Source organism: Xiphophorus couchianus, chromosome 1 (assembly GCF_001444195.1).
Source record: "Xiphophorus couchianus chromosome 1, X_couchianus-1.0, whole genome shotgun sequence".
Taxonomy (NCBI): Eukaryota; Metazoa; Chordata; class Actinopteri; order Cyprinodontiformes; family Poeciliidae; genus Xiphophorus; species Xiphophorus couchianus.
This window is the reverse complement of record NC_040228.1, coordinates 7,726,644-7,737,955: the sequence shown is the minus strand read 5'-3', so window position 1 is coordinate 7,737,955 and position 11,312 is coordinate 7,726,644. Positions and strand designations below refer to the sequence as shown.

The following is an 11,312-nucleotide window of genomic DNA, read 5'->3' as shown; positions in this document are numbered from 1 at the left end:
TTTTTCATTTAGTGTTTGACGATTCCTTAAATAAAAATAGTCTCCTCTACACACAAAGTGAGCACTACAATAAAGTTTGCTTCAAAAGGATGGACTGAACACAAAGACAAAAGCTGCTGACATCCGCTGCATCACACTGAGACAGTGCCAGAAACGACTGGGACCAGTTTTTTTTTTCTGCAGTCACCTCCTCAGGTTCTGAGTTTTTTCCTCATATTTGTTTCAGATGGATCTCAACAAAGTCATCACATAAAAATAACTATGCCGCGACTTGCTGAAGTATTCATACCCTTTGAACTTATTTAACGTCAAACTTTATTGTGCTTTATTGGGATTTCATCTGACAGCTCAAGCAGTGTTCATTAAAACTTTTGAGGTAAGTCTGATAGACATGGGCGTCTGTCTCAGGCAGGACATTTTTAAAACACGTAGGACGATGTACATGTGTGCTGCAGATTAATATTTAATTGTGGGTACTGAGGTGACCTCCAACATTTGTATATTTTACACTGTACTTTAAACATAGGAAAAAGAAGTTTATGCATACACCAAGTTACAACTACTGCTGTCGTGGTTACAGCTTCCAAAGAAGTTGTGTTTCCATCGATCACATAATTGAGCAATTTGATATTTCGTAAAATAAATGTGCTTAATTTATTTACATAACCGTCAACATCAACGCCAAGAAATCATGATTTGACATAAATTTGTTATAAAAGTATTACTGATTAAACCTTAGCTTTAATAACATAAAGCTACATAATTTTTAAAGTTTAATCAGTAATACTTTTATAACAAATTTATGTCAGATCATGATTTCTTGGTTAATGTCAAGTTGTCAAAACAAAGTCATTTTGAGTAATATCAACTTTGTTTTAAAAGTGTCATGATTTACCGAATGACACTTTATGACAACAGTCATAAATATTCATGAAGACTCACTCATGTTCTTGACAGGTGTTATGTCATGTTTATGACCTTTGTCATGACAGTCTTATTCACAACCCGTCAAATGAAGTGTTACCATTTATTTACATAACCGTCAACACCAACAGCTATTTTTTCACAAAACTGCAATGGAAACACTTTTTTTCTCATCACACAAATCAAATCATAACTGGATGTTGCCACTGCTGCAAACCACAAAGAAGGCAACAGGAAGCAGTTGGAGGATAATGACGTTTTTTTAATGATTTATTCCTTGAACAAACTTATTCATGTGTGATTTTAATTTCACTTCGTATTTAATAAAAACACTGCAATTACAAAGTTTTTTTTTTTTTTTTGCATTAGCAGTATTTTGCATTTCCATTATATTCCATTATAAATGGAAATGCAGCTACTGGTATGCCTCACAGTAGTGAATCTGATGATGATAAGTGTGAAAACTTTGATGAGGGCTACAGTACTTCTGATTTTAGTCTCTCTTTTGACTAAAGTTTTACAGGAACTTCCTCCAGTTTGTACTGTAATCTAAGTCTTCATTTAAAGTGGATTGAAGTCATGCTTAATTGTAAGTATTGCTACAATAATCTGTTTAGTAATTTAAAAAAAAAAAACATCATTGTGCTTATTTTTTGCAAAATACAAAACATTTCTGAGTTTTGGAAGTCACTCTGCTCAGAGAAGAAGAAGAATTCACATCATTCATCTTATGTGGATAATTTGTTTAATAAACAAAACCTTAAAAATGAAAATATATATACTGCCTTCGCCATATGAAATGCGACTAGACAGTACAGCTAAACTCTTCCTTAATACCAAGACTGAGGAAAGTTGATCTCTTGTCCACAGGTTTTATTGATTCCAAGGAAGTGTGAAACTAAAGCACACAAAGGGGGATACATCACTTTCACAGTCTTTTTATAAACATGCACTTATAAGTTTAATGTAACTAAATTAAATACTGTCCCAAATGAATTAGCAAAGTAGTGCAAACTTACAATAAACATTCAAAAATATTTGACATCTACCTCAACAAGCCAGAAATAATGTAAAAATATGGCACTGGACTTAAGCCACATAGCATGCAGCTGGGCAGCGCCTCTCAAAGGGACAGGCAGAGGCATTTAATAGAAACATTAATATTAAAGAATTGATACCTTCAGATATTTTGAATATGACACACTAATTAAAACACACTTAAGGGCTAAACTCATGGAAAACAACTTATGCTATGTTCAAATTCAGTTACAGAATCCAGGATGCTACCATTGTGTGTAGGATTTGATTTAATTAAACATGTCTGAAGGTCAAAAATGATAATGATTGACTGCTTAATGCAAACACAGAGCTTATCTGCTCAGCCATTGTGTTCTACCATTTAGAAAAGTAACACATTCATAACAAAGTGGCTCATATTGCATAATTACCCAATGGCTGTTCTCTGAATAGCCACTCTTCACAATCCAGCAATCCTCTGTTTTGTCAACAGCAGATGTATAACTGAAGTGATATGAACAGATTTGCTTCAGTAGACATAATGAAAGGATTTATTAACATATTTGCAAGTCAAAAAGTTGATAATTTTATCAGGAAAAATTATCACTGCAGCAAACCATTTGGTTGTCCCGTACTGGCGAAGCAGATGACTCTTACACTAATGAGTAAATTAGATTAATTAAGCAACTTTGGAGCTGGGCAAGAGTTGTTTACTTAGCAAAGAGCAAATAAATACGAAAAAGGTTTAGCATCAGTGCTGCTAGCTAAATTTACTCAAATTTACTCAATTAGAAATTTGCTGAATACAGGTGCAAAAAAGCTAAGCAACATCTTTGATGCAGTTAAATGAGTGTAAAAGCAGAGTCAAGCAATTATTGAGTATATATACTTTATACCTTTCGGTGTCAAACTCCCACTTTTTACTGATCTTATTTGATAACATATTTAATCGCTACAGGGATGCATGACATATTGGAACTAACATTGGTACCGGTCGATAATTGATCCGATAAATAAAACCAAGCTGATATTAATAACCAACATTTATTCCAGTCTAGCAGTGGTGAAGAACTGTGGTATTTTTATTTTATTTTTTGCAAGGTGTCAAAAGGGTCATGAAATATATTAAACATTGGTCGTTGGCTATAACAATGTAATTATTGGATATTGACGTAGGTACGTTTATTCCTACCTAATAATTGCCTAAACTACATCACTCTGTGTGAAATGAATGCAGTTTACCTTTAAAAACTTGAAGTATTAAAGTAAATTAACTCTAAGTTATTCTCTCTACTTTCAGAGTTAAGGTCTGAAGCTATAAAAATATCACTATGACATGTTTTAATGTTTTTAATGTTTTGCTGCCCTTCTGTTTTCTCTTCTGTCCACAAAGTTGGGAACGCTCAGCCCAAACTTTAAGTGTTAGTTAAACTCTATAGCCTGCGTGACAAACTCTGCAGCAGCTGCCAGAATCAAAAGGTTATGCAAAAGGTTAATGATCTCCTGATTCGTTCTGCTTGAAAAAGTCATTTGAACACAGTTACTGCTGTGAAGGAGGTCGCTTTCATAGAGAAGCACAATGTTAAGAACATCACTGGTATGAATAAGTAAGAAAAAGCCCAGGACGAGAAAATCATGTGATACCCACAACCCATTTAGACTTTAACAACCCGTCTAAAAGCTTAGTTATGCAGTATATTACATACTGTATATTCTTTACCCAAAGATGACCCTTAAACCACATCAAATGTCAGTTTATCTGTTTATGTGTGGCATACAATTGCAAATCTCTGTTTGCTTGAGTGTGTAGGAGCGTGAAGGGGATTAGAAAAAACCTACAAGGCACGGTGTGTATCAACTGGTGATATGTGGCTAGGTGAGAGAACACCTTCCAAATCGCTGTTTTAACAGGAGCATGCGCCCACCCTGAGGACACAGAGAATCAACAAACCCTGCAGAACAGCAGTGTCCAAACATTTCTCACGCTGTACTCATCCAAGCTAAATAACCCTTCGCTGAGCACTGCTGAATAATTGCATTTGGCCTGCATGAAGCCTGCCAGGAGAGAGAGAAAAAAGACATTTACAATAAATCAAGCAGAGCTACAATCAGAGCTGTGAGTTGAAGAAAGCTATTGCTTCTTTGTCACTGCAGAGCAACTAAACAGGGATGTTCAGCTTTATCGGGTGCATCTGGCGAGATAAGGCCTTAAAACGTCTCAAATTGGGAAAGTAGATATCTGAGCAATGTAGACCCGACCTATCATTAGGGCAACTTGAGCATGTGCTTAGGGGCTCTTTGCAAGGAGAGGCCCCTTGTGGTGAACAAGTGGAATCTAGTAAAATCTCTTTTCCAGTCAGTTTTTTAGTCAAATAAACCTTGCATTAGGCTTTTCGTGGATTCTGAAGTGTCCAGTCATCAACAAAAATGCCTTGATTGTGGGTAGCAATAAGCAGAGGAATAATTTGCAGAGACACTAGATCGGTTTTCCATTAATAAATGTAACAACATTAACTTCTCTTTGGTTGAACTACTGTCCAAACTGTTTCTCCTTAGAGCTCAGAGAAAGGTTGAAAAGCAGGGCAGCTAAGGCTAAATGAAATGAAATAAGAATGAATGGGGGGGAAAAAAACAGTCACAGATGAAAAGATTCTTTAAAATGATTAACTACTACAGTAGCTTTAATAATTAGTACTTTCTTACATCTATTTCTTAAAATCCTGGAGTTGATGCAGGGTGCACCTTCTTTTAGTAGTTTGCTACTAAACTACTAAAATGTTGCAAACAGGTGAGCAACATTGTTTACTCACTTTTGGTATGTGGCTACATGTATCAAAGTGTTAATAACTATAAACAAATGCTATAGTTCTGTGTGATTTACCTTTAGGAGCATGGGCGTAGGTTTGGGTATGGACGGTCGTGACATGTCACGACCAATATTCAAGGGATATAAAATAGTCCCGACCAATTTTTGCCATATTAATAAAAAAAAAAAACATATGTATTTTTTAACAAAAACAAAATAAATAAACAAAAATCTACGTTGATTAGTTTAATATTTCAATATACTACGCAGTGGTAGCATTCATTTTAAAATTCGCTGTTATGAACTATGACGACCCATGCCGCTATTGGCTCAAAGAACGTGGATCTACGTTCTTTGATTAGCTGCAACAGGCGGCGGCCAGCTGGCCACACGCGGAACGGAAGCTTGGTCCATGGTGCTGAAAGTGAACGCGTCTCCTTCTGAGTTTGACATTAATTATGAGTCTCTGAGACCATGTCGCCACCAATAAAGAAAAGGACGACAGACATTAGAAGTTATTTCGCTACCTCGGCTGTAAGTACAGTGAGTGGACCCATAAGTTAGATATCTATCACGCAACGCATTTGTTGTAAAGTCGGTGTTTAGTAAGGTCAGCACTGAATGTGAGGTAGAATAGGTCTGTTAATTATGTAATATTTTTTCACATAGGATGCTCAGACAGCAGAGCAAGGGGCAGAGCAGAACGATGGAGAGGTGGCTGGAGCTTCAGGGCTCCAGGTGAGGTGTTAGTTCTCAGATATGTAATATACTGTGAAATTATCTCAGTAAATATGGCATTTGAAGTGTTAGTCTTAAATTAAGTTAAGCTAGTGTTAATACACTGACTGCCTCCTATTGTTTGCTCTATAGACTTAGACTTAGACTGACTTTATTGTCATTTTGCATGCACAGGGTGTATACAGAACGAAATTTCGTTGCATACGGCTCAGGACAATGTTTTGAGCTTCCAATGTTGTGAGGTTACTCCAGAATAAAATAAAATACAATATAAAATATGAATATAAATATAAATATAAAATATAAAGTGCAGGACTGACAGTAAAATAGAAGTTATTTAGCTCTGTACATGTGCAAGGTATAAAGTGGAGACCAGATTTTGAGTGCAGTCCAGTTAAGAGTTCAGCAGTCTGATGGCAAGTGGGAAAAAGCTGTTTCGGAACCTGGTGGACCTGCACCGGATGCTGCGGAACCTCTTTCCAGAGGGCAGCAGGGAGAACAGTCCATGGTGGGGGTGTGAGGGGTCACTGATGATGTTTCGGCCTCGGGACACGCAGCGCTGGGATGAAATGTCCTGAATGGAGGGAAGGGGGGCCCCGATGATCCTTTCTGCTGTCCGCACCACTCTCCTCACGTTCTTCCAGTCGGAGGCGCTGCAGCTTCCACACCACACAGAGAGGCAGCTGGTCAGAATGCTCTCTATAGTGCTTCTGTAGGAGGCAGTCAGTGTGAGTGCCAGTGACCAGGGAAGTCAAGGCAGCAGTGCCCTGGACATGGTGAGTGCGCCATACCAGCCTGATGACCAAAAATGGTCGGTGCGGGGGGGTTTGGTCAGTAAGTTGTAAGGTCCCACCAAAACTTAGACCAAACCTACGCCCTTGTTTAGGAGCCGTAATAATTGCTGTTGCTTTACTGTTCTTCCATAAAAGAAGCTGTGTTATGTTTTAGATTTCTGTTCATTTTATTATTGACGGGTAAAAACCAACCCCTTATTCTATGCTTTGCTTGAAACAAGACAGTTGTTTACCACGATATTGTCTGCGCCGTAAACAACCATCCTCCACTTTTAAGACTGAAGCCCAAAGTCGAACGTGATTCAATATTTGGAAGCGTGGCCAACATGGATTGAATGGCTTTGTTCACTTTCTCCGCTGCCATTGCTAAAATTAGAAATGTAAAACAGTGCAGAAAAACGGTTTTCATCACTCACAACTTCTCCTGACTGTTCAGGTTGTAAATTCACCCTGAGAAATGGATTTCAATGGGAGAAATCCCAGGCGGATCGCTGAAGGGAGATGAGAATCGAGTGGAGTAGAAGGCAATGGTCGAGCTGGCTTGTGGCATTTTTGCTCGACGTTATGCGTCGCTCTCTTTTTGTCTGTTCTGTCGATTAAAAACCCAAGTCAGTTTCAGCAGATGGCTGCTCATACAGGTTCTGCTAGAGGACTGTTACTGGCAAAAGAGACTTTTTCAGTCTCTTGCCACATGCATGCTCATTATAAGGGATTGCTGAAAAGTTAACATCATGCAGTCTGTTGCTGTTGATAGTGCTCGCTCAGAAGGATTTATTGTTGCAAAGTATGTGACTTAATGCAATTGATCGGGTTTTTTAGATAGAAAATCTTTTGTACTAAAGGGAATAATAAACTGAACATGTCTGCAGTGTTATATAACCCAGAATGTAATATACTTTGAATTAGTCTATACGACTGAATAAAATTGACTTTTTCTCCATGTAAAATAGATCTCTGTGCTTTGCAAAGCGCCTTGAGACATTTGCTGTGACTTCCCGCAATATAAATAAATTGAATCGAATTCATTTATATTAATGGCAAGAATATCATACAAATCCATGCTTGAACTCAACAAAGTTTGGAGGCAAATGACAGAGACATGATTTTACAGTGCTGCAAAGGAGGACACACAAATTACAGTTAAGCATTACCATGTTACTTTAGTATAATTAAAGGATAGCTAAACCAGAAGCAAATTTCTGTTTGTGTAATATCATTGTTTATGAAGCATTCCCAGTAAATTCCAGCTTCAATGTTGCACAGCAGGAGAAGGCACAGAAATGTTGGAAGACGAGTCTCTGTTGTTTTTCTGCAGCACGCATAATTACAGACAAAAGCAAGGGACTTTAAATTGTTCAGAGATAACAAGATGTCAACTCTTGTAGTGGCTGACATGTTTTCATGCCACCCAGGACAAAGAGGATGCCATCAAGCATCTCATCTGTTCCGAACAAAATGAGGCGCGTAAAGTTAGGTTTCAAGAAAAGAATAAAAAAGCAAAGGTATTATCATTAAAAACTAGACATCCTCTGGTGGAGTTTTCATTTAAAACCCGTATTATCTTTAAATTGGGTTAAATGTTTCAGCATGCGTAAAAGACAACCCTGTTTCTCCAAATGCCAGCGGAGGGGAGCTCAGCACAGAAAGGATATTTACCGCCTTCATTTTGATTTTGAGACAGCAGCTTATTGCTTATTGTGTTCCAGTATTACTGCCTCCAACTGGGGCTAATTTATTTAGATTAAACCACACTGTTGTTTCTTTAATAACTTTCGCAAACATTAAGAAAATGTCATATTGTCTGAGGTTGGATGACGAGCAAAATATTATCGAAAAATAATTTTATGAAATGGAGCATTACCAAGTTTATTCCACATCTGAAGGAAGGAAGGTCCGTGACTGTTCATGCTGAGAGGGATTTATAATAATTTGGCAGCATCAATGAGCACAGCTATTGAGGCTTACCAAGAAAAGTTTTAACAGTGGGGTAAAAAAAAACTGTTTTGTTGACGTGTGTGATTTAGAAACTAAATTTGACTTACAAAAAGCAGAAAAGTACAAAATCAACAATTATCTGATGTTTTAAATTTTCCTTTCATGCAGAACTTTCTTACTGTTACTTACCTGATGAAACTGAGTAACCAAAATTTTATACAGATGCAGAAAACTGTCTATTTTCTAAATGCCAGAATAAGTGTTATTCATTTTTATTAATTTCCCTTAAAGTGAAAACTTTACATATGAAGCACACTTTACTAGAGCTGTCAAAAAGAGAACCTTTAGTTTCCTTCCAGAATCAACATTTCCTATGGCGTATTATAATAGAAAATAGTCCTACAAATGTGGGCAATTGATTGCAAACGAGATTTCTTCATTTGCACACACAAAAAAGCAATTTTCCAAACCAATTTGACTGACTCCAACAAAACCAGAAACAAGTCTCCCAGGGGGCGCTTTGAGTTATTTACAGATTCTGAAAGTGTGAATTTTTGTACTGCTGTCAAACACATAAAAAAATTAAAAAGTGAAGAAGATTGCCATTTGAATGTTGGCACTGTGGAATCCAAAATTATGAGAAATTAGCTCTCCAAATTTCATAAGAATTGTCGTCAAACCTGATCAGTTACTTTAATTTGGTAACATTAATTTACAATAAACTCACCCCCCAGGATTTAATACCAATAATTCATTTTATTTCTAGGTGTCTTTCTAGATGCTCAAGGAAGTTGTGCAGAAACAAGCTTTTTAAAACGAGATTTACTGTCAACAGGCATGTATCTGTTTTCTTAAACGTATGTAGAACTTTTTTTGACTGCTGTGTTTTGTTTAGACCTAAAAATATTACCGGGAAGCCCTTTGAGTAGTTCATTTAAACCAGAAAAATATCAATATCAGTGACTGCATGTGCTTGTTTATGGAAGCCCGTTCCCGCCACTCTGTTAAAAAAAATTTTTTAATTATCTCATTATAATGAGATAGTATCTCAAAATAATGAGATTTTTTTTTTTTTTTTACAGAGTGCGGAAACGGGCTTCCATACTTGTTATCACATTTTAAACAACCCAGACTCACAGAAAAAAGCGAGTCACTAACAGAACAAGAAACACTGTCCAAACTTTTTATAATTACTATTATTCTCATTGTACTGAATAATGAATAATGAAACAACAAAAATTACTTAATTTTACTAATTATTTAAAGCTTTTTGACTCAAGCTACTATCACTTATTCATACAAATCAGTTTTCAGCTTACCGTTTCTATGAACATGCTCTGGCTGAAAAACTTTCAAAACTGTTTTCATTGCTTTGCATAATTCTGTAACTTCATTTTAAACCTAACAAATGCATTGCTTGTTGCTGCCCTACCTACACATACCAAAAGATTCAGGCACTTCGTCCCAGTCACAGGTGATTACCTTCATCATTATGCTGCAAACTGTTTCCTATTTAATGCAAACTGCTGCTTACAGATAAACTTTAGCCTGTGCTTTGTTACTATTGATTTTCTACCACATGAGTTCCCCGTTTTATATATTTATCAATGCAATCCAAATTGCTAAGCTTACTAAGGAAGCTTAAGCCACTAATGTGCTGTGACTTTTTGTAACGGTTGCAATAACAAAGCAGTGACTAAATCCTGTTAAACATGGTAATGAATATGCATTTACAGGAGACCCTAAACAGTTTTTTAATTTCTAATATGCAGATTGAAAGTATTGTATTATGTGACACCTGCCTACTATTCTATAAGCTCTTGATTGCCTGTGTGTGTGCGGGTGACTTTACTACGTAACTTCAGTGTCTACCTTCAGTCCAGTACACTTACCCAAGTTATCACAAAACCTTCCTTACATTGAGAAGAGCAGGTTTCAGTCATTCAAGAACTGGTTTGTGTGTCTTGTTGCCATTCAGTCATTTAGTTACAGTCATTTTAATTTTAATGAAAAAATCTGTCATGTAACCAGATAATAACAACAATCCTAAAACTGATGCTCCTCATTTTCTCCAACAACGACGCTGTAGTGTGAGTTTGTGTCTAGGTTTTAATATCACTATTCCATACGATGCTATTCAACATTTCACAAAAAGATGAGCATATCAACTAATGACCTGCTGAACATGTCCTCCACACGTGAGGAGAAGGTCTCTGACCTCTCAGCCCGAGGAGAGGGCTGAAGAGAACCGAGCTGTAGGCAGAAACAGCATGGGAAATGCAAATTGCAGCTAGAGGCCTAAATCATTAAGGTATGTTGAATATATTCTGCAGAGTGTGTGAACGATCACAAATTAAGCAGAAGCGCATGTTGAACTGACTTCTTGAAGAAGCTTACAGCCACAGAAAAGACTAATGTGATGTTGGCTTTGCTGTGCGGTTTAAGGTGCAAAACTCATTTTCTGATCATTTTGATCATTGCTGCAGTTTTGGCGAGTTTAAAAGCCATGAAGTCCATTTTTGAAGCAGGCTATCTATGTTTTAGTCACAGAAAAAAAAAATATCTTGAAACGATTCCAGTGGTTCAGCAATGGTTTTTTTTATGTAGCTTTTCTAATGACTTGTGTTAGTGAAATTCACTAACACAAGTCATGTGTGAAACAGATTTGTCTTAATCAAAAGAAGATGATATTCTTAAAAAACTACACAGATACTAGAAGAAAAAAATGATACTATCCAACTTCACAATTGTCATGTGTATTGTTTCACCTGCTGTATTTTTAAGCACTTAACACGAGGGTAAAACTGAAAAACATAACACTTTATGAATAAATACAATCCCTCCTTCCTCTGTTGTCTGTCATTTGATTGAGAACAAAGTCAGCCTGTTTCTGAGACTTGTCTCTTATCCTTCCTTCTCCTCTTGAGTCTGTAGCTCTGTGTCTAAGCTGACAAAGCAGCACAGGAAAATAATCCCTCAGACCCAGGAGCAGCAAACACGGCACGGGGGGAAATTATTGATTCGGTGTCATGAATTGATAATGGTGGGGATGCATCTCACTCTCAAACAAAACCATTATTTTTCTGAACTTTCCTGTG

At 36.8% G+C, this 11,312-nt stretch overlaps 1 long non-coding RNA gene across 1 annotated transcript; it reads left to right on the top strand.

Moving 5' to 3' along the window:
* Positions 1 to 4,971: 4,971 nt before the first annotated feature.
* Positions 4,972 to 5,581, top strand: LOC114145500 (uncharacterized). Its single transcript, XR_003595705.1, has 2 exons — positions 4,972 to 5,281; positions 5,417 to 5,581. It is a non-coding gene; the product is annotated as an uncharacterized LOC114145500 (long non-coding RNA).
* Positions 5,582 to 11,312: the final 5,731 nt, after the last annotated feature.